Source organism: Garra rufa, unplaced genomic scaffold (assembly GCF_049309525.1).
Source record: "Garra rufa unplaced genomic scaffold, GarRuf1.0 hap1_unplaced_060, whole genome shotgun sequence".
Classification (NCBI taxonomy): Eukaryota; Metazoa; Chordata; class Actinopteri; order Cypriniformes; family Cyprinidae; genus Garra; species Garra rufa.
The window spans coordinates 1-24975 of NW_027394335.1; the positions used below are offsets into that span (position 1 = coordinate 1).

The 24975-nt window shown below is 45.5% G+C and overlaps 29 non-coding genes across 29 annotated transcripts; 3 read left to right on the forward strand and 26 right to left on the reverse strand.

Annotated features, from left to right (window-relative positions):
• Window positions 1-7587: 7587 nt before the first annotated feature.
• trnaf-gaa (transfer RNA phenylalanine (anticodon GAA)) lies at window positions 7588-7660 on the reverse strand. Its single transcript has one exon. It is a non-coding gene; the product is annotated as a tRNA-Phe (tRNA).
• Window positions 7661-7756: 96 nt separating this feature from the next.
• trnai-aau (transfer RNA isoleucine (anticodon AAU)) lies at window positions 7757-7830 on the reverse strand. The gene has a single exon. It is a non-coding gene; the product is annotated as a tRNA-Ile (tRNA).
• Window positions 7831-7927: 97 nt separating this feature from the next.
• Window positions 7928-7999, reverse strand: trnap-ugg (transfer RNA proline (anticodon UGG)). Its single transcript has one exon. It is a non-coding gene; the product is annotated as a tRNA-Pro (tRNA).
• A 525-nt stretch (window positions 8000-8524) lies between these two features.
• On the forward strand, window positions 8525-8597 carry trnaa-agc (transfer RNA alanine (anticodon AGC)). Its single transcript has one exon. It is a non-coding gene; the product is annotated as a tRNA-Ala (tRNA).
• A 154-nt stretch (window positions 8598-8751) lies between these two features.
• On the reverse strand, window positions 8752-8823 carry trnaq-cug (transfer RNA glutamine (anticodon CUG)). The gene has a single exon. It is a non-coding gene; the product is annotated as a tRNA-Gln (tRNA).
• A 114-nt stretch (window positions 8824-8937) lies between these two features.
• Window positions 8938-9009, reverse strand: trnaq-uug (transfer RNA glutamine (anticodon UUG)). Its single transcript has one exon. It is a non-coding gene; the product is annotated as a tRNA-Gln (tRNA).
• A 136-nt stretch (window positions 9010-9145) lies between these two features.
• trnaf-gaa (transfer RNA phenylalanine (anticodon GAA)) lies at window positions 9146-9218 on the reverse strand. The gene has a single exon. It is a non-coding gene; the product is annotated as a tRNA-Phe (tRNA).
• A 96-nt stretch (window positions 9219-9314) lies between these two features.
• Window positions 9315-9388, reverse strand: trnai-aau (transfer RNA isoleucine (anticodon AAU)). The gene has a single exon. It is a non-coding gene; the product is annotated as a tRNA-Ile (tRNA).
• Window positions 9389-9485: 97 nt separating this feature from the next.
• Window positions 9486-9557, reverse strand: trnap-ugg (transfer RNA proline (anticodon UGG)). The gene has a single exon. It is a non-coding gene; the product is annotated as a tRNA-Pro (tRNA).
• Window positions 9558-19772: 10215 nt separating this feature from the next.
• Window positions 19773-19844, reverse strand: trnaq-cug (transfer RNA glutamine (anticodon CUG)). The gene has a single exon. It is a non-coding gene; the product is annotated as a tRNA-Gln (tRNA).
• A 114-nt stretch (window positions 19845-19958) lies between these two features.
• On the reverse strand, window positions 19959-20030 carry trnaq-uug (transfer RNA glutamine (anticodon UUG)). The gene has a single exon. It is a non-coding gene; the product is annotated as a tRNA-Gln (tRNA).
• Window positions 20031-20166: 136 nt separating this feature from the next.
• trnaf-gaa (transfer RNA phenylalanine (anticodon GAA)) lies at window positions 20167-20239 on the reverse strand. Its single transcript has one exon. It is a non-coding gene; the product is annotated as a tRNA-Phe (tRNA).
• A 96-nt stretch (window positions 20240-20335) lies between these two features.
• Window positions 20336-20409, reverse strand: trnai-aau (transfer RNA isoleucine (anticodon AAU)). The gene has a single exon. It is a non-coding gene; the product is annotated as a tRNA-Ile (tRNA).
• A 97-nt stretch (window positions 20410-20506) lies between these two features.
• trnap-ugg (transfer RNA proline (anticodon UGG)) lies at window positions 20507-20578 on the reverse strand. Its single transcript has one exon. It is a non-coding gene; the product is annotated as a tRNA-Pro (tRNA).
• Window positions 20579-21328: 750 nt separating this feature from the next.
• Window positions 21329-21400, reverse strand: trnaq-cug (transfer RNA glutamine (anticodon CUG)). The gene has a single exon. It is a non-coding gene; the product is annotated as a tRNA-Gln (tRNA).
• Window positions 21401-21514: 114 nt separating this feature from the next.
• On the reverse strand, window positions 21515-21586 carry trnaq-uug (transfer RNA glutamine (anticodon UUG)). The gene has a single exon. It is a non-coding gene; the product is annotated as a tRNA-Gln (tRNA).
• A 136-nt stretch (window positions 21587-21722) lies between these two features.
• Window positions 21723-21795, reverse strand: trnaf-gaa (transfer RNA phenylalanine (anticodon GAA)). The gene has a single exon. It is a non-coding gene; the product is annotated as a tRNA-Phe (tRNA).
• Window positions 21796-21891: 96 nt separating this feature from the next.
• On the reverse strand, window positions 21892-21965 carry trnai-aau (transfer RNA isoleucine (anticodon AAU)). The gene has a single exon. It is a non-coding gene; the product is annotated as a tRNA-Ile (tRNA).
• A 97-nt stretch (window positions 21966-22062) lies between these two features.
• On the reverse strand, window positions 22063-22135 carry trnap-ugg (transfer RNA proline (anticodon UGG)). The gene has a single exon. It is a non-coding gene; the product is annotated as a tRNA-Pro (tRNA).
• A 529-nt stretch (window positions 22136-22664) lies between these two features.
• On the forward strand, window positions 22665-22737 carry trnaa-agc (transfer RNA alanine (anticodon AGC)). Its single transcript has one exon. It is a non-coding gene; the product is annotated as a tRNA-Ala (tRNA).
• A 154-nt stretch (window positions 22738-22891) lies between these two features.
• Window positions 22892-22963, reverse strand: trnaq-cug (transfer RNA glutamine (anticodon CUG)). Its single transcript has one exon. It is a non-coding gene; the product is annotated as a tRNA-Gln (tRNA).
• Window positions 22964-23077: 114 nt separating this feature from the next.
• On the reverse strand, window positions 23078-23149 carry trnaq-uug (transfer RNA glutamine (anticodon UUG)). The gene has a single exon. It is a non-coding gene; the product is annotated as a tRNA-Gln (tRNA).
• Window positions 23150-23285: 136 nt separating this feature from the next.
• trnaf-gaa (transfer RNA phenylalanine (anticodon GAA)) lies at window positions 23286-23358 on the reverse strand. Its single transcript has one exon. It is a non-coding gene; the product is annotated as a tRNA-Phe (tRNA).
• Window positions 23359-23454: 96 nt separating this feature from the next.
• Window positions 23455-23528, reverse strand: trnai-aau (transfer RNA isoleucine (anticodon AAU)). The gene has a single exon. It is a non-coding gene; the product is annotated as a tRNA-Ile (tRNA).
• Window positions 23529-23625: 97 nt separating this feature from the next.
• Window positions 23626-23697, reverse strand: trnap-ugg (transfer RNA proline (anticodon UGG)). Its single transcript has one exon. It is a non-coding gene; the product is annotated as a tRNA-Pro (tRNA).
• Window positions 23698-24222: 525 nt separating this feature from the next.
• On the forward strand, window positions 24223-24295 carry trnaa-agc (transfer RNA alanine (anticodon AGC)). Its single transcript has one exon. It is a non-coding gene; the product is annotated as a tRNA-Ala (tRNA).
• A 154-nt stretch (window positions 24296-24449) lies between these two features.
• On the reverse strand, window positions 24450-24521 carry trnaq-cug (transfer RNA glutamine (anticodon CUG)). Its single transcript has one exon. It is a non-coding gene; the product is annotated as a tRNA-Gln (tRNA).
• Window positions 24522-24635: 114 nt separating this feature from the next.
• Window positions 24636-24707, reverse strand: trnaq-uug (transfer RNA glutamine (anticodon UUG)). The gene has a single exon. It is a non-coding gene; the product is annotated as a tRNA-Gln (tRNA).
• A 136-nt stretch (window positions 24708-24843) lies between these two features.
• trnaf-gaa (transfer RNA phenylalanine (anticodon GAA)) lies at window positions 24844-24916 on the reverse strand. Its single transcript has one exon. It is a non-coding gene; the product is annotated as a tRNA-Phe (tRNA).
• Between the last annotated feature and the right edge of the window lie 59 nt (window positions 24917-24975).

Consider the following 24975-nt stretch of genomic DNA (forward strand, 5'->3'; position numbering starts at 1 on the left):
AAGGGGTATGCCAAGTACAGTAAAGGTGTTTTTATCAAAAATATTGGGATTTTAATGTAAATGACAAAATGTCCATTTCCAATTTATTCAGCCCCTTCAAATAAGTTGAGGGTGGACATGCACCATATGTGGTGAAATACTCGAAAACTCAACGTGAAATTCACAATGTTGTTGATTTGTAAGCAAAATTGTACAGTATTATGATATGAAACTCACATAAATGGATTCCAATGAGTATGCTGAGTACAGTAGAGGTGTTTTTTATCAACAATATTGGGATTTTAATGTAAATGACGAAATGTCCATTTCCAATTTATTTAGCGGGCCTTTCATAATGCCCCCGTGGACATTCATTTTTATGCAAATTCTACAGTATTATGAAATGAAACTGAGAGAATTGGCTTCCACTGAGTGTGCTAAGTACAGTAGAGGTGTTTTCATCAAAAATATTGCACATACTTATTAAAAAAATACACTTTATAGAAGTGTCCACGGGAGCACTATGAAGGGCCCGTCAAATAAGTTGCCGGTGGACATAAAGTTTGGAAGTCCGTATCTCGGGCCCCCGGTGGAGCAGCGACTCGTGGCTGGTGTCGTCGGTTAGGTCTCGCTCAGGTCTAACGGGGCCCCGAGTTTGGTGCGGTTCGGCCTCGATTCGGCCGAGTGGTAGCCGGTCAAAGTTTTATAGTTTGGGGCATTGGGGGGCTCTATCTCCGGGCCCCGGGGGAGTAGGGACTCGTGGCCTACGTCGACGGAGAGGGCCCGTTGAGGGCTATCGATCGAGCCCAGTTGGGAGCCTCCAGGCGTCTTCGTTCGATTTGGCCCCCGAAACTATGGGGGTCCATATCTCGGGCCCCCGGTGGAGCAGCGACTCGGGGCAGGTGTCGTCGGTTAGGGCTCCCTCGGGTCTAACGGGACCCCGAGTTTGGGGTGGATCGGAGTCTATTCGGCCGAGTTATAGCCGGTCAAAGTGTGGGGTTTGGGGGTCCTATCTCCGGGCCCCGGGGAAGAAGGGACTCGTGGCCTGCGTTGTCGTAGAGGGCCCGGCGAGGGCTATCGATCGAGTCCGGTCTGATTTTGGGACTTTTTAAAATAAAGAAACGTCCATTTCCAATTTATTCAGCGGGCCCTTCATAGTTCTTCCGTGGACATTCATTTTTATGCAAATTCTACAGTATTATGACATGAAACTCACATAATTGGCTTCCACTGAGTGTTCTGAGTACAGTAGAGGTGTTTTTATCCACAATAGTGGGATGTATATTTGCATGACAAAATGTCCATTTGCAATTTATTCAGCCCCGTCAAATAAGTTGAGGGTGGACATGCACCATATGTGGTGAAATACTCGAAATCTCAACGTGAAATTCACAATGTTGTTGATTTGTAAGCAAAATTGTACAGTATTATGATATGAAACTCACATAAATGGATTCCAATGAGTATGCTGAGTACAGTAGAGGTGTTTTTTATCAACAATATTGGGATTTTAATGTAAATGACGAAATGTCCATTTCCAATTTATTCAGCGGGCCCTTCATAGTGCTTCCGTGGACATTCATTTTTATGCAAATTCTACAGTATTATGACATGAAACTCACATAATTGGCTTCCACTGAGTGTTCTGAGTACAGTAGAGGTGTTTTTATCCACAATAGTGGGATGTAAATTTACATGACAAAATGTCCATTTCCAATTTATTCAGCCCCGTCAAATAAGTTGAGGGTGGACATGCACCATATGTGGTGAAATACTCGAAAACTCAACGTGAAATTCACAATGTTGTTGATTTGTAAGCAAAATTGTACAGTATTATAATATGAAACTCACATAAATGGATTCCAATGAGTATGCTGAGTACAGTAGAGGTGTTTTTTATCAACAATATTGGGATTTTAATGTAAATGACGAAATGTCCATTTCCAATTTATTCAGCGGGCCCTTCATAGTGCTTCCGTGGACATTCATTTTTATGCAAATTCTACAGTATTATGACATGAAACTCACATAATTGGCTTCGACTGAGTGTTCTGAGTACAGTAGAGGTGTTTTTATCCACAATAGTGGGATGTAAATTTACATGACAAAATGTCCATTTCCAATTTATGGACACATGTCCCACTTGCAATGTATTCAATGAGATTGGCTGTTTAATACATTGGAAATGGACACAGGTCCCACTTGCAATGTATTCAATGGGATTGGCTGTTTAATACATTGGAAATGGACACCTGTCCCACTTGCAATGTAATCAATGGGATTGGCTGTTTAATACATTGGAAATGGACACATGTCCCACTTGCAATGTATTCAATTGGATTGGCTGTTTAATACATTGGAAAGGGACACAGGTCCCACTTGCAATGTATTCAATGGGATTGGCTGATTAATACATTGGAAATGGACACACGTCCCACTTGCAATGTATTCAATGGGATTGGCTGTTTAATACATTGGAAATGGACACACATCCCACTTGCAATGTATTCAGTGGAATTGGCTATTTATTACATTGGAAATGGACACACATCCCACTTGCAATGTATTCAATGGAATAGGCTATTTATTACATTGTAAATGGACACACATCCCACTTGCAATGTATTCAATGGAATTGGCCATTTATTACATTGGAAATGGACACACATCCCACTTGCAATGTATTCAATGGAATTGGCCATTTATTACATTGGAAATGGACACACATCCCACTTGCAATGTATTCGATGGAATTGGCCATCTATGACATTGGAAATGGACACACATCCCACTTGCAATGTATTCAATGGAATTGGCTATCTATTACATTGGAAATGGACACACATCCCACTTGCAATGTATTCAATGGAATTGGCTATTTATTACATTGGAAATGGACACACATCCCACCTGCAATGTATTCAATGGAATTGGCTATCTATAACATTGGAAATGGACACAGATCCCACTTGCAATGTATTCAATGGAATAGGTTATTTATTACATTGGAAATGGACACACATCCCACTTGCAATGTATTCCATGGAATTGGCCATCTATTACATTGGAAATGGACACACATCCCACTTGCAATGTATTCAATGGAATTGGCTATCTATAACATTGGAAATGGACACACATCCCACTTGCAATGTATTCAATGGAATAGGTTATTTATTACATTGGAAATGGACACACATCCCACTTGCAATGTATTCGATGGAATTGGCCATCTATTACATTGGAAATGGACACACATCCCACTTGCAATGTATTCAATGGAATTGGCCATCTATTACATTGGAAATGGACACACATCCCACTTGCAATGTATTCAATGGAATTGGCCATCTATTACATTGGAAATGGACACACATCCCACTTGCAATGTATTCAATGGAATTGGCCATCTATAACATTGGAAATGGACACACATCCCACTTGCAATGTATTCAATGGAATTGGCTATCTATTACATTGGAAATGGACACACATCCCACTTGCAATGTATTCAATGGAATTGGCTATCTATTACATTGGAAATGGACACATCCCACTCGCAATGTATTCAATGGAATTGGCTATTTATTACATTGGAAATGGACACACATCCCACCTGCAATGTATTCAATGGAATTGGCTATCTATAACATTGGAAATGGACACAGATCCCACTTGCAATGTATTCAATGGAATAGGTTATTTATTACATTGGAAATGGACACACATCCCACTTGCAATGTATTCGATGGAATTGGCCATCTATTACTCTGGAAATGGACACACATCCCACTTGCAATGTATTCAATGGAATTGGCTATCTATAACATTGGAAATGGACACACATCCCACTTGCAATGTATTCAATGGAATTGGCCATCTATAACATTGGAAATGGACACACATCCCACTTGCAATGTATTCAATGGAATTGGCCATCTATAACATTGGAAATGGACACACATCCCACTTGCAATGTATTCAATGGAATAGGTTATTTATTACATTGGAAATGGACACACATCCCACTTGCAATGTATTCGATGGAATTGGCCATCTATTACTCTGGAAATGGACACACATCCCACTTGCAATGTATTCAATGGAATTGGCTATCTATAACATTGGAAATGGACACACATCCCACTTGCAATGTATTCAATGGAATTGGCCATCTATTACTCTGGAAATGGACACACATCCCACTTGCAATGTATTCAATGGAATTGGCTATCTATAACATTGGAAATGGACACACATCCCACTTGCAATGTATTCGATGGAATTGGCCATCTATTACTCTGGAAATGGACACACATCCCACTTGCAATGTATTCAATGGAATTGGCTATCTATAACATTGGAAATGGACACACATCCCACTTGCAATGTATTCAATGGAATTGGCCATCTATAACATTGGAAATGGACACACATCCCACTTGCAATGTATTCAATGGGATTGGCTGTTTAATACATTGGAAATGTACACACATCCCACTTGCAATGTATTCAATGGAATTGGCTATCTATTACATTGGAAATGGACACACATCCCACTTGCAATGTATTCAATGGAATTGGCTATCTATTACATTGGAAATGGACACACATCCCACTTGCAATGTTTTCAATGGGATTGGCTATTTATTACATTGGAAATGGACACACATCCCACTTGCAATGTATTCAATGGAATTGGCTATCTATTACACTGGAAATGGACACACATCCCACTTGCAATGTATTCAATGGGATTGGCTATTTAATACATTGGAAATGGACACAGGTCCCACTTGCAATGTATTCAATGGGAATGGCTGTTTAATACATTGGAAATGGACACACGTCCCACTTGCAATGTATTTGATGGAATTGGCCATCTATTACATTGGAAATGGACACACATCCCACTTGCAATGTATTCAATGGAATTGGCTATTTATTACATTGGAAATGGACACACATCCCACCTGCAATGTATTCAATGGAATAGGTTATTTATTACATTGGAAATGGACACACATCCCACTTGCAATGTATTCGATGGAATTGGCCATCTATTACATTGGAAATGGACACACATCCCACTTGCAATGTATTCAATGGAATTGGCTATCTATAAAATTGGAAATGGACACACATCCCACTTGCAATGTATTCGATGGAATTGGCTATCTATTACATTGGAAATGGACACACATCCCACTTGCAATGTATTCGATGGAATTGGCCATCTATTACATTGGAAATGGACACACATCCCACTTGCAATGTATTCAATGGAATTGGCTATCTATTACATTGGAAATGGACACACATCCCACTTGCAATGTATTCGATGGAATTGGCCATCTATTACATTGGAAATGGACACACATCCCACTTGCAATGTATTCAATGAAATAGGCTATCTATTACATTGGAAATGGACACACATCCCACTTGCAATGTATTCAATGGAATTGGCTATTTATTACATTGGAAATGGACACACATCCCACTTGCAATGTATTCAATGGAATTGGCTATCTATAACATTGGAAATGGACACACATCCCACTTGCAATGTATTCAATGGGATTGGCTGTTTAATACATTGGAAATGGACACAGGTCCCACTTGCAATGTATTCAATGGGATTCACTGTTTAATACATTGGAAATGGACACATGTCCCACTTGCAATGTATTCAATGGGATTGGCTGTTTAATACATTGGAAATGGACACACATCCCACTTGCAATGTATTTATGGGACTCTAAAGTAGGTTAATGGGATGAGTTTCCACTAATCTATTAAGGGTCAAGGTTCAATTCCATCACTACAATGGGCAAATGGACAAATAGTGGGTTCGTGGATCCAGGGGGCTGTGGCAATGTGGAGGGGGAGTTGTTCCGGAGTGTTCTGGGGTCTTTCCGTGACTGTAATGGGCAAATGGACAAATAGTGGGTTCGTGGGACCGGGGGGCTGTGGCAATGTGGAGGGGGAGTTGTTCCGGAGTGTTCTGGGGTCTTTCCGTGACTATAGTGGGCAAATGGACAAATAGTGGGTTCGTGGGACCAGGGGGCTGTGGCAATGTGGAGGGGGAGTTGTTCCGAAGTGTTCCGGGGTCTTTCCGTGACTGTAATGGGCAAATGGACAAATAGTGGGTTCGTGGGACCTTAGGGGCGGGGCTCGTGGCCGGGGAGGGGGTCCTGGGGGGTTCCGCGGACGTTCCGTAACAATAATGGGCAAATGGACAAATAGTGGGTTCGTGGGACCTTGGGGGCGGGGCTCGTGACCGGGGAGGGGGTCCCGGGGGGTTCCGCGGACGTTCCGTAACAATAATGGGCAAATGGACAAATAGTGGGTTCGTGGGACCTTGGGGGCGGGGCTCGTGACCGGGGAGGGGGTCCAGGGGGGTTCCGCGGACGTTCCGTAACAATAATGGGCAAATGGACAAATAGTGGGTTCGTGGGACCTTGGGGGCGGGGCTCGTGACCGGGGAGGGGGTCCCGGGGGGTTCCGCGGACGTTCCGTAACAATAATGGGCAAATGGACAAATAGTGGGTTCGTGGGACCTTAGGGGCGGGGCCTGTGGCCGGGGAGGGGGTCCCGGGGGGTTCAGCAGACGTTCCGTAACAATAATGGGCAAATGGACAAATAGTGGGTTCGTGGGACCTTGGGGGCGGGGCTTGTGACCGGGGAGGGGGTCCCGGGGGGATCCGCGGACGTTCCGTAACAATAATGGGCAAATGGACAAATAGTGGGTTCGTGGGACCTTGGGGGCGGGGCTTGTGACCGGGGAGGGGGTCCCGGGAGGATCCGCGGACGTTCCGTAACAATAATGGGCAAATGGACAAATAGTGGGTTCGTGGGACGGGGGTCCCCCCATCAAACCGGTAGGGCTGTGGACAAATAGAGGGTCGCTGGGACGAAGACCCCCACCGGAGTCATTCACTCAAATGAGAAATGGACAAATAGTAGGTTCGTGGGACCTTAGGGGCGGGCCCTGTGGCCGGGGAGGGGGTCCCGGGGGGTTCCGCGGGCGTTCCGTAACAATAATGGGCAAATGGACAAATAGTGGGTTCGTGGGACCTTGGGGGCGGGGCTTGCGCCCGAGAAGGGGGTCCCGGGCGGTCCCGCGGCCGTTCCGCAGAAATAATGGTCAAATGGACAAATAGTGGGTTCGTGGGACCAAAAAAGTGTCCACCACCCCTTTGTTTTAATGGCCATGTAATAAACCTAAAGTGGGATCGGTGGTGCTCCACACTGTGGCGAAAGACAGAACTGCAATTTTAGGCCCAAAACTTTGGGGGGTTTCCGCGCGGCCCCTAAGGGGGCCAGCCCCCCCCAGACCTTCCCGTGCTTCCCCGCCGGCCGACCCGGTCAGATTGACACCAGCGGCGCCCCCCTCAAAAATTTTGGGGGGTCGGCGCGCAGGGTCCACAAACCCATGACCACGAACCGTCAAACATGCTCCGAAATGGACGCCTTCCAAAAAAATGTACTTCATAGAGGTAGATAGTGTTGCGGCTAGGGGGAACCAGTCAGAGCGAGGGGTTGTATCCCAGTGAGTTTTGGTCACTGGCCACCCTCGACCAAAAGACAAAAGAAAGCTGCATCTGCCGAAACCCGGGATTGAACCAGGGACCTTTAGATCTTCAGTCTAACGCTCTCCCAACTGAGCTATTTCGGCCACATCCCCCTAGGGTTTGGTCTGCAGGGGTTTACGTGACACCACCCGTCGCTTTGAGAGAAGAGCAGAGACGAGCTAACAGAGAACAAAAGACGTTGGCCCGTACGGGGATCGAACCCGCGACCTTGGCGTTATTAGCACCACGCTCTAACCAACTGAGCTAACCGGCCTGGCTCCGGACAGACGTCTGCCCAATTTCCCCAAAATTTGCTGACTGCTCGTGGGCCCCTTAGCAGGCAGAAAAGCTTCAGGACCAAGCCTGAACACGGGCTCGTCCGGGATTTGAACTCGGGACCTCTCGCACCCAAAGCGAGAATCATACCCCTAGACCAACGAGCCACGCTCACGCAGCTGGCGCACCGCCGCCTGCCCTCGAGTGACGCTCTTCACGTGGCTTTGAATGCAGGGAGCATCCGGAAGTCTGCGCTTGTGGCAAAAAGCACCTCGATTTCTGAGAAACTTGTTTCTGCCCTGCTCTACTCACCCTGTTACGGTCCTCAGGGGTGCAGACTTACTTGACCGCAACAGTCACTTCTGATACAGGATCACAATCTTGTGAAAGCCAAGTGGATCGTTTGTAATAAAGCAACAACAACAAGAAAGCCCAAAAAACAACATTAAAAACACTGAATGAAACAAGCAAGCATTAGAAGAAATGAGTCTAAAAACAAACAAGTTGGCGGCGATCATAATAACCAAAAGCAAAGAAGACAAATAGCAACAACAAAAGAAAGAAAAAATTAACTGCAATGGAAGAAATGACACACCTCGAGACAAGGTCAAAGGCAAAGGAATGAAAGTGGGCCTTTGAATGGATTCAATAATGGTGGTGGACCTAACAGGGAGAAGATTCTGCTGTGGCCAGGGGAATTAGCTCAAATGGTAGAGTGCTCGCTTAGCATGCGAGAGGTAGCGGGATCGATGCCCGCATTCTCCAAAGGGCTCCTGCCCTTTTACGCGCACGTCCCCAAGGAGACAGACTGCGCTTTTTGCGGTGCGAAACATACCCTCGCAGTTGCGTGAGCCTTTGGGTCCCACTGCTGTCAAAAGGATTTCTCAGAACGGGCCCTGCGCACATTCGTGGCAAAAGCAGGTCCCACCGAGATTTGAACTCGGATCGCTGGATTCAGAGTCCAGAGTGCTAACCATTACACCATGGAACCTTGACGAGAGAGGCCGCTGCTCAGAGGAAAGCAAAGAAGAAGTCGCTTACGGCTCACCAGCAACAAAAATAAAGTTGAGCCTTTTTTGTTTTTATCTGCCGCAAGAAGGCACGTAGGTTCCACCGAGATTTGAACTCGGATCGCTGGATTCAAAGTCCAGAGTGCTAACCGTTACACCATGGAACCACGAGCGCCTCTTTGACAGCTGACCTGGAGGTAGATAGTGTTGCGGCTAGGGGGAACCAGTCAGAGCGAGGGGTTGTATCCCAGTGAGTTTTGGTCACTGGCCACCCTCGACCAAAAGACAAAAGAAAGCTGCATCTGCCGAAACCCGGGATTGAACCAGGGACCTTTAGATCTTCAGTCTAACGCTCTCCCAACTGAGCTATTTCGGCCGCATCCCCCTAGGGTTTGGTCTGCAGGGGTTTACGTGACACCACCCGTCGCTTTGAGAGAAGAGCAGAGACGAGCTAACAGAGAACAAAAGACGTTGGCCCGTACAAGGATCGAACCCGTGACCTTGGCGTTATTAGCACCACGCTCTAACCAACTGAGCTAACCGGCCTGGCTCCGGCCAGACGTCTGCCCAATTTCCCCAAAATTTGCTGACTGCTCGTGGGCCCCTTAGCAGGCAGAAAAGCTTCAGGACCAAGCCTGACCACGGGCTCGTCCGGGATTTGAACTCGGGACCTCTCGCACCCAAAGCGAGAATCATACCCCTAGACCAACGAGCCACGCTCACGCAGCTGGCGCACCGCCGCCTGCCCTCGAGCGACGCTCTTCACGTGGCTTTGAATGCAGGGAGCATCCGGAAGTCTGCGCTTGTGGCAAAAAGCACCTCGATTTCTGAGAAACTTGTTTCTGCCCTGCTCTACTCACCCTGTTACGGTCCTCAGGGGTGCAGACTTACTTGACCGCAACAGTCACTTCTGATACAGGATCACAATCTTGTGAAAGCCAAGTGGATCGTTTGTAATAAAGCAACAACAACAAGAAAGCCCAAAAAACAACATTAAAAACACTGAATGAAACAAGCAAGCATTAGAAGAAATGAGTCTAAAAACAAACAAGTTGGCGGCGATCATAATAACCAAAAGCAAAGAAGACAAATAGCAACAACAAAAGAAAGAAAAAATTAACTGCAATGGAAGAAATGACACACCTCGAGACAAGGTCAAAGGCAAAGGAATGAAAGTGGGCCTTTGAATGGATTCAATAATGGTGGTGGACCTAACAGGGAGAAGATTCTGCTGTGGCCAGGGGAATTAGCTCAAATGGTAGAGTGCTCGCTGCGCAAAAGAAGGAGCCCAATCTTTGAGCCCCCCCTCGCAAGCGAAAAAGACGCGAAAACGCAAGTGTGCCGACAAGTTTCCCCTGCAACAATATTCGGGCTATATTCCTGTGCGGTATGGATGAGTTTTAGTTACATGTGAAATACGTCACCCTCGGCGGGCTGGATTCGAACCCGCGGTCTGCGCGACTGAGTCGAAGTCCCGTTCTGAATCAAATGATTCGCGAATCGCGAAACTTGATCCGGTTGGACTGATTCGAAACAGTGAATCATCACGTTGACGCTTTACGTCGTATTAAAAACACGCCCCATCCCACCTTGTTTTTATTTTTATTTTATTTTTTACAAATCTCGCCCTAGACATAACATTATATTGATTGATATTTATTAATTTGTGTATGTTATTTTTAAAAGGCATATTACATGTTTATGTTTATGGTTAAATACGCGATCCGATTGGAGCGAATCGTCACGTTGACAGTTTCCGTCGTATTAAAACACGCCCCCATCCTCACCTGCTTTTTCCACAAATCGCGCCCTAGACATATCAATATGTTGATTGATATTTATTATTTTGTGAAAATAATTGTTTGGTAAATATGTATAAACATAAATGTATATGATATATGTTTATGGTTAAATAAAACGAATTAAAATGTTGATATGTTAAGTAGTTGATTTTATGTTTTATGTTAATTATGTTTATAATATTTTTAAAAGGCATATTACTTGTTTATGTTTAAATTAATGAATAAAATGTTTTCTCAAAGATTATTATTATTTTTTTTGTATATGTGGGACATGATTTGATGGATATCATTTATCAGATTTAATTTATCTGATCAAAAGACACTTTAAATGTTCAAATGTAAAATGTTTAATTTACATGAACATAATATACATACACATAATATATACAGAAAAGATATAATTTATTGAGGAGGATACAGTATTGAGGGGTATACAGGACAATATGAAAAAGTGGGCCCGTGTAATATATATAAATACAAAAAAAAAGACATTTATTATATTTATTGAGGGGTATACAGGACAATATGAAGGAGTGGGCCCATGTAATAAAAACAAAATATATACAGGAACGATATTATTTATTGAGGAACATACCAGAAAATATGAAAGAATGGGCCCATGTAATATAAATAAAATATATACAGTAAAATATATTTATTAAGGAAGATACCGGATAATGTGAAAGAGTGGGCCCGTGTAAAATACAAAATATATACAGAAAATAAATTATTTATTGAGGAGGATACCGAACAGTATGAAAGAGTGGGCACATGTAAACAAAATATATACAGAAAAAATTGTCTTTATTGAGGAGGTTTATGTAGCTGGCGCTGTTCTGCCAACCAGTCATCGAAAGACTTTCCATTTGAGGCACTCGGGCAAAATGTGGCATTGCCATATCGACTATGGCCGAACTCTTTAGTTTTGGGCTGCCCACATTTGCTGCATCTGTTAAAAGTAACCCCTCGCACATACTTTCTCTTGTGGACGCCGCTTTCCTCCTCCAGGGCCCGTCGGCGCCTGTTCCTCTGGGTGTAACGGGACACAGGAGCATCAGACGCAGGAGCAGGTGGAGCTGGGCCTGCACTCGATGTTGAAGCACCAGAAGAGGGGATCACCACTGACACAGTCATGTCCGGGTTAAGGACTAGTGTGCCAAACAATGACCCAGGTGCTGAAATGGGCTGCACTACTTCTGATGCTGTGGGGGCAGGTGCAATGGGGCACTGTGTGGTGGTGGTAGCAGCGGGCCGTCGACCTGGCCGCAGGATCGGAGCCTGTCCTTCCCGATTTGGCAGAAGGATAAATGGATGTTTTGGCCCTGATGTTGATGGCGCTTCATCCAATTTTTCCCTTGGCAGAGGAAGCTGCGCATCGGCCACAGCAATTGGGTCAGGTGAAGTCAGTCCCTGAGCGAGGACACTCATTTCCTGATTCTTCTGCCGACGCTGAAACCTGACAATAAATTACTTGTATTATAAATATGTTTTAAGAAGTATTCATTTAATTTGAAGCAAATAATGTCCCTTGCTTACCACTGAATGAGTGTCTTCTGGTTTAGCTCAAACAGCTGGATCATGGTTTCATCCATCAGCCTTCGACAGTTAAGCACCAGCTCTCGGATGTGGTGGTAATCGGTGAGGATTTTAGACCACCTGGGGGTGCAAACTCCAGCCTTCTTGGTCGGCGACTTGTGTAAAGCACACAGCTTGATACAAATTGCCTCAACCAAGCGACTGGTGTTGGGCCACTGTGCTGGACCCCCAGGATGTCCAATCAGACACCGTTTAACACTCTCCACACCCGGTGTGACTCCGGTCCGCTTCGGTGCTTTAAAGCGCCCATGTGTCAGCTGAGGCTGATGTCGAGGCTGATAGTTGACCCGCTGTTTGTCAGAGTCAGGGAGAGCTGTCCACAGCTGGATGACCTCTGTCACCTGCAGGTCAGTGAGGTAAGGAGCCTCACGAAGACCCACTAGGTAACCAGCCAGGTCCTGGACCTTGTCCCACCCAGCGATGCCATCGGGTCCAATGACTGCTCCCTAGTAAATGCAGATTAATATTAATATAAGTGAAATAAAATGGTATTGAAATTAAATAAAGCCCTTTTTTACCTGAAATAAAGTGTTTTACCTGAGCCTCGTTGGAGAGACTACTTCCAGTGTCGGATGGCTGTGACAGCACTGAAGGGGCAGGGGCAAGATGCTGTCCTTCTCCGCCAGATGATGCGGACGGCTCAGCCGGTGATGCCGGGGACTGAGGCAGAGGCAAAGATGAGGGGCTGTTTTTAAGATCACGGCAGGGGTCATTCTCATACAGCACTGGAACTGTGATGTCCTCCGTGATCTCTTCGTCAAACCCCTCATCTTGCAGGTCCTGGTCATCAACTGCCTCCACCAGCCTGTCTTCCTCCTCTGGGTTCTGGAGCACTGGAGTCAGTGTTTTGCCAGTCTGGCTGTAAAGGTACTCCATTCCCAGCAATTCACCTACAAGAATAAAATGGGAAAAAAGAAAGTGTTCTTAACATTTTGTCTAATACATTAAAGGCTAAATAGATAAAATAGTACAATATATGAATGTGATCTCCCTGTTCATCTATGAATTTTTTTGTTTTGCAAAAATAATTCAAATGATCTATAAAAAAACAAAAACATGAATTAATGAATTTCTTGCCTGTATATGCTCCAGGAGGGCGATAGCGCTCATCCCAGGGCTTCCCGAAGACAGCTTGGCTAAGCCGGTCCACAGCCTCCCTCATGGCACAGCCATATGTCCGGATGGAGGATGCTCCTTTTATGGCGTCTTCCATCCGGTCATCATTCCAACGCATCAAGCCCTCAAGGAGATACGCTTGAAAATGCGCATCACTGGCACTGGTTCCTAAAAATTAAATAAACAAAAAAGTTTTGTACTTCACATGAGGTGCTATGAGGTAACTGGTTACATGTAATAGAGTTACATAATTACAATACAATTACACAACACATGCATGTATATATTTAAGAAAAATATATGTATATATATTAAATATATTTATATATAATATAAATTATATAATAAATATATACATGTAATTATTTTCAAATGTGTGTCTTTATTTATACATAATAAACACATATATTACACATATATTATATAAACAACTTTTGAATGTGAGTAATCGCAATTTAAATTACATTAAAAATTATAGCTACTAGTGACTTGTCAGGCAATACAGCTTTGTTAATGCTTATGACATCAGAAAAGAACTGTAGTATTACTGTAGAGTGTGACATTTATTCATGTGACATTACTTTAAAGTAATGGAAGCAGTTATAGTGCTTATATTTTTGACAAAAAAAATTGTAATCCGTATGTATGTAATACCTGGAATAAAACGGTTTAGGTGGAGGTGGAAAGACTCCAAGGAGGTAGAGCCACGGGCACACCTGTAGCAGCACAGCTCCACACCGCCCTTCTTCAGTGTCCCCTTCTTCATGTACAGCGGAAAGTTCTCTGGGTCTTGGATACACGGAACGTGCTTCCGCTGTTCCTTCCATATCTGCTGGATCCGTTCGTGATTCAGCAGAGGAACTCCCAGAGTGTCCTTCCCGTCCGCACTGTCGAACAGATCAATCAGTGACCCGATCAATCTGGTGGTCTCCTCCACCCCCCTGGTCCTCCTCCGGCAGTGCAGTGCCAACTCTCTCCGGGTAATGCGAGCACTGACCGCCCTTTCTGAGATGTGGCCAGTCCTCTTTGCCGCCAGCTCACCCTCCTTTGCACTGCGAAGTGCAGCCACATCCTCTGGATCCCACTGAAAGATGCACGTGGACAGACGGGCCATGAAGATCCCGTAGAGTGGATGAGCCTCTGTCGTGACACCTGCAGCAAATCGCCGCATGAAATGCCAGATGTCGAGGCGCACTTCAAGCTCGACCCACTCCGAGAACATCATCTTCACCTGACACTGGCCATGCTGACTGCAGCAATCTCTGTCCACGTACATCACTTTTGGGGCTGCCTCTCCTGCGTCCCGGTAGCGCTTCATCAGGCCAGCTGCCATGTGGTCCAGTCCATGTCCCTCGGCGGCTGTAAGCACAGATACGAGGACTTGGCCGTGTTCATTCCCCACATTTGTACACCAGGCAGCTGTACCTGAAGCAGCACCTGCAAGTTTCTTTGTGACCTATTGGGAAAAATAAAAGGGTGACAAAACTGTATTCATTGTGTATGCACATATATCCATATCTGGCAAATTTCTGGATATAAACAGGACTGTGATACCTTTTTAGTGGAGTCCATCTTGAGAACAGAGCCGCGGACAGATGTTATTTTGGCTTTGACCTCATGCAGTCGCCACAGAACATCCCTGGCGTACACGGCTAAGAGCCACTTAGGCTTAGGCAGGGCAGGTAAAAGGGGAGGCTCAGCAAATACAGGAGGCTGCACAAGGGAGGACCTTGTGAACGGTTCGCAGGCAGTCAGGTACTGCAGAACACGCTGTGTCCATGCCTCACTGTGCTGTTCCGTCAGCTTCTTGTACAGCTGAGTCACACTGTTGCCCAGTGTCCTCTCCCTCATCATCCTCAGCACCCGGTTGTCACATGAGTATCTAAGGAAACAACAATATAATCATGAAAATGCTTTGGTTGTAGAAAAAAAACACAGATAAAAGTGCCTAATAATGAATGATTGTCATGAATTACCTGTATGTCAGCAAAGCTGGAAACTGACTGCGGTGGCCCATATCCAGCTGCCCTAAGATGTCCTCGGACCAGGCAGGATACTTCTTTTTGCAGCCTTTGCACTCCAGATACTCAGTGGCAAGGTCATACCACCCGTCGATGTCCAAAACCTTGCGCACGGTGCGGTAAAGTCCTGCTGCTGTTAGCCTGTGCCTACCACAGTCTGGGCGAACACAGACAAGAGGAAATAACCACATCTTCAGCGGCATCCACAAGAAAAGGGGCCGACAGAAGAAGAGGTCTGGTGAGGCGGGTGGCTGACTGTTAATTAAAGGGGGCTGAGGAGGATACCACCAAAGCTTCAGCTGGGACACTAGTTCTGGCTTGCCGGTTCGTGGGTTGGCCTTAAATAGTGTGTTCCGGATCCACTCATGCTGGAAAGGTGGAAGATGATCTTTCCAGTGGCCTGGGAGCTCAGCTGGTGGCTGATGATGTGGAGGATCTGGTGTTTTTGCTGTTTCCGCCAATGGAGACGGACCGGCACAGGCCTCTGAGTAAACAGTAACAAAAACAATATAAGGATGGTATAAGGTTGGATTTGATAGAACTACGCCATAAATGCAGCCCACAAACAGCCTGCGAAGCAGTAATTTTGGAGGAGTGTTAATAATCGTTTTGAATATATTAAGGCATAACAGTGAAGAAAATGGTACTAGTGTTAAGAAGCAAAGAACACAGCGTACACTTTATTGATGTAAGAAAAATGGAATTAGTACAGTTCTTTGAGAATGAGAATCTGTTGTGATTAAGTAAGGAAAATGAGGTGTGATGAATTCAGTAATGATGCGCACAGACATGAAGCATGCACACATATACAATAAGGAAAAACTGTTCTTCTCATCATAAGAACAATGACTCTCCACCATCCTGTCTGCTCAGGGGGAGCTAAAGAGTGAGTGAGTGAGTGAGAATAGCAAGCAGTGTGAGAAAGTTATCTAGTGATTGTTTAACAACGGATAAGTTTAGAAACGCAAATAAATACACTGACACCTTTGGACATCCTTAACCTTTTGAAGAAATCCCACTTGAGGCATGATGTGACATAATTCTGTATTGTAAACAAAAATATTAAAAAAATTTGATTTTTATTTTTAATGCTTCCCATTGTGTTTTCACAAAACATTCTTATAACATTTGTATTTGTGTCATATGCCACACCTGTATTCAGCTGTGCTTCACATTGTGATGCAGCAAATACCAGCTCCTCATCATCATCTTCAGCAGTGGAAACGGAAGTGCCTGGAGCACAAATGTTACAACTATTACTGTGACCAATACACAGAGACAAGTGTATGTAAGGTGGTGCTTACTTACCTGTAGCGAAAAGCTGTCTTCGGGCCAAAGTTTCTGCTGCTGGAGAAGGTAAAGTAGACTGCACTAATGGATCTGGAAACAGCAAGTGGACAGGTTTGCCATAACAATAAATGAATACGTGTACAATTTCTGTAGGGAAAACGTAATATTCACACTCCTACTCACAGTGTTTAACTGGTGACACGAGTTTTTTCGCCAGCTGTGAAGGAGACAAATGTTTGCCATGCGCCAACAGCGCTTTCACAGTGGCGGTCCGCTGTACACCAGTTCGGATGGCTGCAGGTGGAGGTGCAGAGGTACTGGAGGCTGCGGCTGGAGGTACAGAGGCACTGGAGGTTGCAGGTGGACGTGCAGGACGTACACTGGTGCCCACAGCAGAAGCCTGCCTTTTCAGGACATATGTCTTGAAAATGGCCATGTTGGTGTTTGGCCTGGCATCGGCCTTAACCAGGTACCTGATGAGGGCTTGGGCCTCCTTGCTTTGGTCCTCATAAACTTCCTTCATGGACCGGCCCTGGAAGTCACCAAACTCCACCATCAAGCAGCCCTGGTCTCCAGATGCTCGGGCTTCTGCTTGCATTTCCTGCTTCCTCTCATACTTCTCCACTTCTTCAGCCATCTCTCTGATATGAGAAGTGTACTGTAGGAAGAGCTGTTTATTTTCGGACAGGGGGGTTGTCTGCGCTGTCTCCTTGGAAATGCTGAGCACCAAATACACTGCGTACCCCAGAGAGTTTTCCAGGAGCCATCTAAATCTCTGGCCCTGGTACTTCCCAAACTGAAGTTTGCAGTGAGCCAGTACTAAAAACTGGTCACTGGGGTCTCCACCGTTTGTGCTGACAAAAGAACGGGACTCTGCCAGCACCTGCTCCTTGGGTTTGGCCCTTCCCGACTCCATATTTTCAAGGCGCTTCGCCTCCTCCGATGGCGCCATGAGGAGCCGGCACGATGTTGCCGATTGGCGGCGAAAAAAGGGGTAAGCGTACATTTTCTGTAATGAAGATCAGAAAGAGACTATTACCTCTAGCAAACTGAAAGATACCTGTATGTTAAGTGTGTAATGATAATTTAACAAGCTACATGTAAACCATATTACTGTGGTAATAAACATGGACAGGAATCTGATATATGTACAAACATATGTAAAGTCAAATATGAAGTCTGAAATTTCCTTCTAGTAATAATTCTAGGCTCGGAGGAGGTCACTAGTATTATTACCAAATATAAGTAATATATATAAGCAGAGCTGGGTAGTAACTGATTACATGTTATTTCATCTGAATTACATAATCAGAATCCAAAAATTAAGTACCTGTATTTAGATTAAAAAATATATATATTTTAAAATATTCCGAATCAGACTAAAGTTACTTTTTTTATGCATTATATGATTTTATTTTATTTTATTTACACAATGACATTAAATTATTCCTAACTGATATATACTTCCTAATTCCTCTTTTTGATCTTTTAAATTTCTTTTCTAAAACAGCCTACTGCTTATATTCATAAAAAAAAGTCTTCCAGTTTTGTGGACACTCACACAAAGACCAGTCACTAGTCAGGTGGAGATACAGCATTTGACCACTGATTTACAAAAATCATTTCAGGTTTGCATAAAGTGTTTCAACATTGCATCAACTACTGATAAACACATTCATTTTTATTTGAAAGATCACACTGTAGATATTTTTAACCACCTTCAACAAAGGCTTTTGTCTTTCAAACACATTATCATGCACACATTTTAACTAATATATTTAATTAACATACTTAAATTGAATATTTTAATAATTATCACATTTTCATGTTCATTGGTCCTCTGATGAGGTTATGGTCACAAGACATGCAGGTAAACAAAAAGAATATATATCATTTTTGTGCATTTTTAATTGATTTTAAAATGATTTACTTTAATTTATTATTTTTATGGTTTAATTAATTAGTAGTTTTTTATTTAACTCCCTGCAGTTATTTCACAAACATGTGTTAAATGCACTTAGTGTTGTTAATAACAACAAATACAATCTATTTTCTTATTCTTTTTTTCAAGATTACCCTGTTTAAATCAATGTGATAAACAAGTTAGGTCAAAAGTAATCTAAAAGTAACGTAAAAGTAGTCTGACTAACTTATATTACCTAAAATGTGTAATGTAACTGTTAATGGTTTAAATAACTAACTACAATTTGTCTTGTAACTTGGAATTAGTAACGAATTAACTTACAGTCATTACAGTTACAGTAAGTAAGTTACCCAGCTCTCTGTCTCTCTACATATATAAGTAAATAAATATTTTAATATTAGTATTCTTTTCTTCGCACACAATACACACATAGTAATGTAGGCTAATTAGGACTGTCGATGATTTTAACCTATCTGATCAGTAGCGACATGTTTTGTTCTGTATTTATCATTTAAAAAGTTACAGGTTCGCAAATACTTCAGAAAACGTGTGCTATACATGCATTGGCACGTTCTATTTTCCAAAAATACACACTATTTATGAACAAATAACGATATTAAATTATATTTAAAAATGAAGTACACCTTAGCCTTACCTATTGCAAAGATCGATGACAATAATAAACGGTCGCAGCGATTGGTCAAAAGTGAGCCACGGGAGAGTAACGCGATTGGTCAAAAGTGAGCCACGGGAGAGAAACGCGATTGATCAAAAGTAAGCCCCAGAGAGAAACGCGATTGGTCAAAAGTAAGCCCAGGAGAGAAACGTGATTGGTCAAAAGTAAGCCCAGGAGAGAAACGTGATTGGTCAAAAGTAAGCCCAGGAGAGAAACGTGATTGGTCAAAAGTAAGCCCAGGAAAGAAACGCGATTGGCTCATGTGGGCTTACTTTGGGCTTACTTTGGCTCAATCGGTGGGATGCAGTAGGCGCAAGCGAGAGGTAGCGGGATCGATGCCCGCATTCTCCAAAGGGCTCCTGCCCTTTTACGCGCACGTCCCCAAGGAGACAGACTGCGCTTTTTGCGGTGCGAAACGTACCCTCGCAGTTGCGTGAGCCTTTGGGTCCCACTGCTGTCAAAAGGATTTCTCAGAACGGGCCCTGCGCACATTCGTGGCAAAAGCAGGTCCCACCGAGATTTGAACTCGGATCGCTGGATTCAGAGTCCAGAGTGCTAACCATTACACCATGGAACCTTAACGAGAGAGGCCGCTGCTCAGAGGAAAGCAAAGAAGAAGTCGCTTACGGCTCACCAGCAACAAAAATAAAGTTGAGCCTTTTTTGTTTTTATCTGCCGCAAGAAGGCACGTAGGTTCCACCGAGATTTGAACTCGGATCGCTGGATTCAAAGTCCAGAGTGCTAACCGTTACACCATGGAACCACGAGCGCCTCTTTGACAGCTGACCTGGAGGTAGATAGTGTTGCGGCTAGGGGGAACCAGTCAGAGCGAGGGGTTGTATCCCAGTGAGTTTTGGTCACTGGCCACCCTCGACCAAAAGACAAAAGAAAGCTGCATCTGCCGAAACCCGGGATTGAACCAGGGACCTTTAGATCTTCAGTCTAACGCTCTCCCAACTGAGCTATTTCGGCCACATCCCCCTAGGATTTGGTCTGCAGGGGTTTACGTGACACCACCCGTCGCTTTGAGAGAAGAGCAGAGACGAGCTAACAGAGAACAAAAGACGTTGGCCCGTACGGGGATCGAACCCGCGACCTTGGCGTTATTAGCACCACGCTCTAACCAACTGAGCTAACCGGCCTGGCTCCGGTCAGACGTCTGCCCAATTTCCCCAAAATTTGCTGACTGCTCGTGGGCCCCTTAGCAGGCAGAAAAGCTTCAGGACCAAGCCTGACCACGGGCTCGTCCGGGATTTGAACCCGGGACCTCTCGCACCCAAAGCGAGAATCATACCCCTAGACCAACGAGCCACGCTCACGCAGCTGGCGCACCGCCGCCTGCCCTCGAGCGACGCTCTTCACGTGGCTTTGAATGCAGGGAGCATCCGGAAGTCTGCGCTTGTGGCAAAAAGCACCTCGATTTCTGAGAAACTTGTTTCTGCCCTGCTCTACTCACCCTGTTACGGTCCTCAGGGGTGCAGACTTACTTGACCGCAACAGTCACTTCTGATACAGGATCACAATCTTGTGAAAGCCAAGTGGATCGTTTGTAATAAAGCAACAACAACAAGAAAGCCCAAAAAACAACATTAAAAACACTGAATGAAACAAGCAAGCATTAGAAGAAATGAGTCTAAAAACAAACAAGTTGGCGGCGATCATAATAACCAAAAGCAAAGAAGACAAATAGCAACAACAAAAGAAAGAAAAAATTAACTGCAATGGAAGAAATGACACACCTCGAGACAAGGTCAAAGGCAAAGGAATGAAAGTGGGCCTTTGAATGGATTCAATAATGGTGGTGGACCTAACAGGGAGAAGATTCTGCCTTCTGCGGCCAGGGGAATTAGCTCAAATTAGCATGCGAGAGGTAGCGGGATCGATGCCCGCATTCTCCGCATTCTCCAAAGGGCTCCTGACCTTTTACGAGCACGTCCCCAAGGAGACAGACTGCGCTTTTTGCGGTGCGAAACGTACCCTCGCAGTTGCGTGAGCCTTTGGGGCCCACTGCTGTCAAAAGGATTTCTCAGAACGGGCCCTGCGCACATTCGTGGCAAAAGCAGGTCCCACCGAGATTTGAACTCGGATCGCTGGATTCAGAGTCCAGAGTGCTAATCATTACACCATGGAACCTTGACGAGAGAGGCCGCTGCTCAGAGGAAAGCAAAGAAGAAGTCGCTTACGGCTCACCAGCAACAAAAATAAAGTTGAGCCTTTTTTGTTTTTATCTGCCGCAAGAAGGCACGTAGGTTCCACCGAGATTTGAACTCGGATCGCTGGATTCAAAGTCCAGAGTGCTAACCGTTACACCATGGAACCACGAGCGCCTCTTTGACAGCTGACCTGGAGGTAGATAGTGTTGCGGCTAGGGGGAACCAGTCAGAGCGAGGGGTTGTATCCCAGTGAGTTTTGGTCACTGGCCACCCTCGACCAAAAGACAAAAGAAAGCTGCATCTGCCGAAACCCGGGATTGAACCAGGGACCTTTAGATCTTCAGTCTAACGCTCTCCCAACTGAGCTATTTCGGCCACATCCCCCTAGGGTTTGGTCTGCAGGGGTTTACGTGACACCACCCGTCGCTTTGAGAGAAGAGCAGAGACGAGCTAACAGAGAACAAAAGACGTTGGCCCGTACGGGGATCGAACCCGCGACCTTGGCGTTATTAGCACCACGCTCTAACCAACTGAGCTAACCGGCCTGGCTCCGGCCAGACGTCTGCCCAATTTCCCCAAAATTTACTGACTGCTCGTGGGCCCCTTAGCAGGCAGAAAAGCTTCAGGACCAAGCCTGACCACGGGCTCGTCCGGGATTTTGAACCCGGGACCTCTCGCACCCAAAGCGAGAATCATACCCCTAGACCAACGAGCCACGCTCACGCAGCTGGCGCACCGCCGCCTGCCCTCGAGCGACGCTCTTCACGTGGCTTTGAATGCAGGGAGCATCCGGAAGTCTGCGCTTGTGGCAAAAAGCACCTCGATTTCTGAGAAACGTGTTTCTGCCCTGCTCTACTCACCCTGTTACCGTCCTCAGGGGTGCAGACTTACTTGACCGCAACAGTCACTTCTGATACAGGATCACAATCTTGTGAAAGCCAAGTGGATCGTTTGTAATAAAGCAACAACAACAAGAAAGCCCAAAAAACAACATTAAAAACACTGAATGAAACAAGCAAGCATTAGAAGAAATGAGTCTAAAAACAAACAAGTTGGCGGCGATCATAATAACCAAAAGCAAAGAAGACAAATAGCAACAACAAAAGAAAGAAAAAATTAACTGCAATGGAAGAAATGACACACCTCGAGACAAGGTCAAAGGCAAAGGAATGAAAGTGGGCCTTTGAATGGATTCAATAATGGTGGTGGACCTAACAGGGAGAAGATTCTGCCTTCTGCGGCCAGGGGAATTAGCTCAAATGGTAGAGCGCTCGCTTAGCATGCGAGAGGTAGCGGGATCGATGCCCGCATTCTCCAAAGGGCTCCTGACCTTTTACGAGCACGTCCCCAAGGAGACAGACTGCGCTTTTTGCGGTGCGAAACGTACCCTCGCAGTTGCGTGAGCCTTTGGGGCCCACTGCTGTCAAAAGGATTTCTCAGAACGGGCCCTGCGCACATTCGTGGCAAAAGCAGGTCCCACCGAGATTTGAACTCTGATCGCTGGATTCAGAGTCCAGAGTGCTAATCATTACACCATGGAACCTTGACGAGAGAGGCCGCTGCTCAGAGGAAAGCAAAGAAGAAGTCGCTTACGGCTCACCAGCAACAAAAATAAAGTTGAGCCTTTTTTGTTTTTATCTGCCGCAAGAAGGCACGTAGGTTCCACCGAGATTTGAACTCGGATCGCTGGATTCAAAGTCCAGAGTGCTAACCGTTACACCATGGAACCACGAGCGCCTCTTTGACAGCTGACCTGGAGGTAGATAGTGTTGCGGCTAGGGGGAACCAGTCAGAGCGAGGGGTTGTATCCCAGTGAGTTTTGGTCACTGGCCACCCTCGACCAAAAGACAAAAGAAAGCTGCATCTGCCGAAACCCGGGATTGAACCAGGGACCTTTAGATCTTCAGTCTAACGCTCTCCCAACTGAGCTATTTCGGCCACATCCCCCTAGGGTTTGGTCTGCAGGGGTTTACGTGACACCACCCGTCGCTTTGAGAGAAGAGCAGAGACGAGCTAACAGAGAACAAAAGACGTTGGCCCGTACGGGGATCGAACCCGCGACCTTGGCGTTATTAGCACCACGCTCTAACCAACTGAGCTAACCGGCCTGGCTCCGGACAGACGTCTGCCCAATTTCTCCAAAATTTGCTGACTGCTCGTGGGCCCCTTAGCAGGCAGAAAAGCTTCAGGACCAAGCCTGAACACGGGCTCGTCCGGGATTTGAACTCGGGACCTCTCGCACCCAAAGCGAGAATCATACCCCTAGACCAACGAGCCACGCTCACGCAGCTGGCGCACCGCCGCCTGCCCTCGAGCGACGCTCTTCACGTGGCTTTGAATGCAGGGAGCATCCGGAAGTCTGCGCTTGTGGCAAAAAGCACCTCGATTTCTGAGAAACTTGTTTCTGCCCTGCTCTACTCACCCTGTTACGGTCCTCAGGGGTGCAGACTTACTTGACCGCAACAGTCACTTCTGATACAGGATCACAATCTTGTGAAAGCCAAGTGGATCGTTTGTAATAAAGCAACAACAACAAGAAAGCCCAAAAAACAACATTAAAAACACTGAATGAAACAAGCAAGCATTAGAAGAAATGAGTCTAAAAACAAACAAGTTGGCGGCGATCATAATAACCAAAAGCAAAGAAGACAAATAGCAACAACAAAAGAAAGAAAAAATTAACTGCAATGGAAGAAATGACACACCTCGAGACAAGGTCAAAGGCAAAGGAATGAAAGTGGGCCTTTGAATGGATTCAATAATGGTGGTGGACCTAACAGGGAGAAGATTCTGCTGTGGCCAGGGGAATTAGCTCAAATGGTAGAGTGCTCGCTTAGCATGCGAGAGGTAGCGGGATCGATGCCCGCATTCTCCAAAGGGCTCCTGCCCTTTTACGCGCACGTCCCCAAGGAGACAGACTGCGCTTTTTGCGGTGCGAAACGTACCCTCGCAGTTGCGTGAGCCTTTGGGTCCCACTGCTGTCAAAAGGATTTCTCAGAACGGGCCCTGCGCACATTCGTGGCAAAAGCAGGTCCCACCGAGATTTGAACTCGGATCGCTGGATTCAGAGTCCAGAGTGCTAACCATTACACCATGGAACCTTGACGAGAGAGGCCGCTGCTCAGAGGAAAGCAAAGAAGAAGTCGCTTACGGCTCACCAGCAACAAAAATAAAGTTGAGCCTTTTTTGTTTTTATCTGCCGCAAGAAGGCACGTAGGTTCCACCGAGATTTGAACTCGGATCGCTGGATTCAAAGTCCAGAGTGCTAACCGTTACACCATGGAACCACGAGCGCCTCTTTGACAGCTGACCTGGAGGTAGATAGTGTTGCGGCTAGGGGGAACCAGTCAGAGCGAGGGGTTGTATCCCAGTGAGTTTTGGTCACTGGCCACCCTCGACCAAAAGACAAAAGAAAGCTGCATCTGCCGAAACCCGGGATTGAACCAGGGACCTTTAGATCTTCAGTCTAACGCTCTCCCAACTGAGCTATTTCAGCCACATCCCCGTAGGGTTTGGTCTGCAGGGGTTTACGTGACACCACCCGTTGCTTTGAGA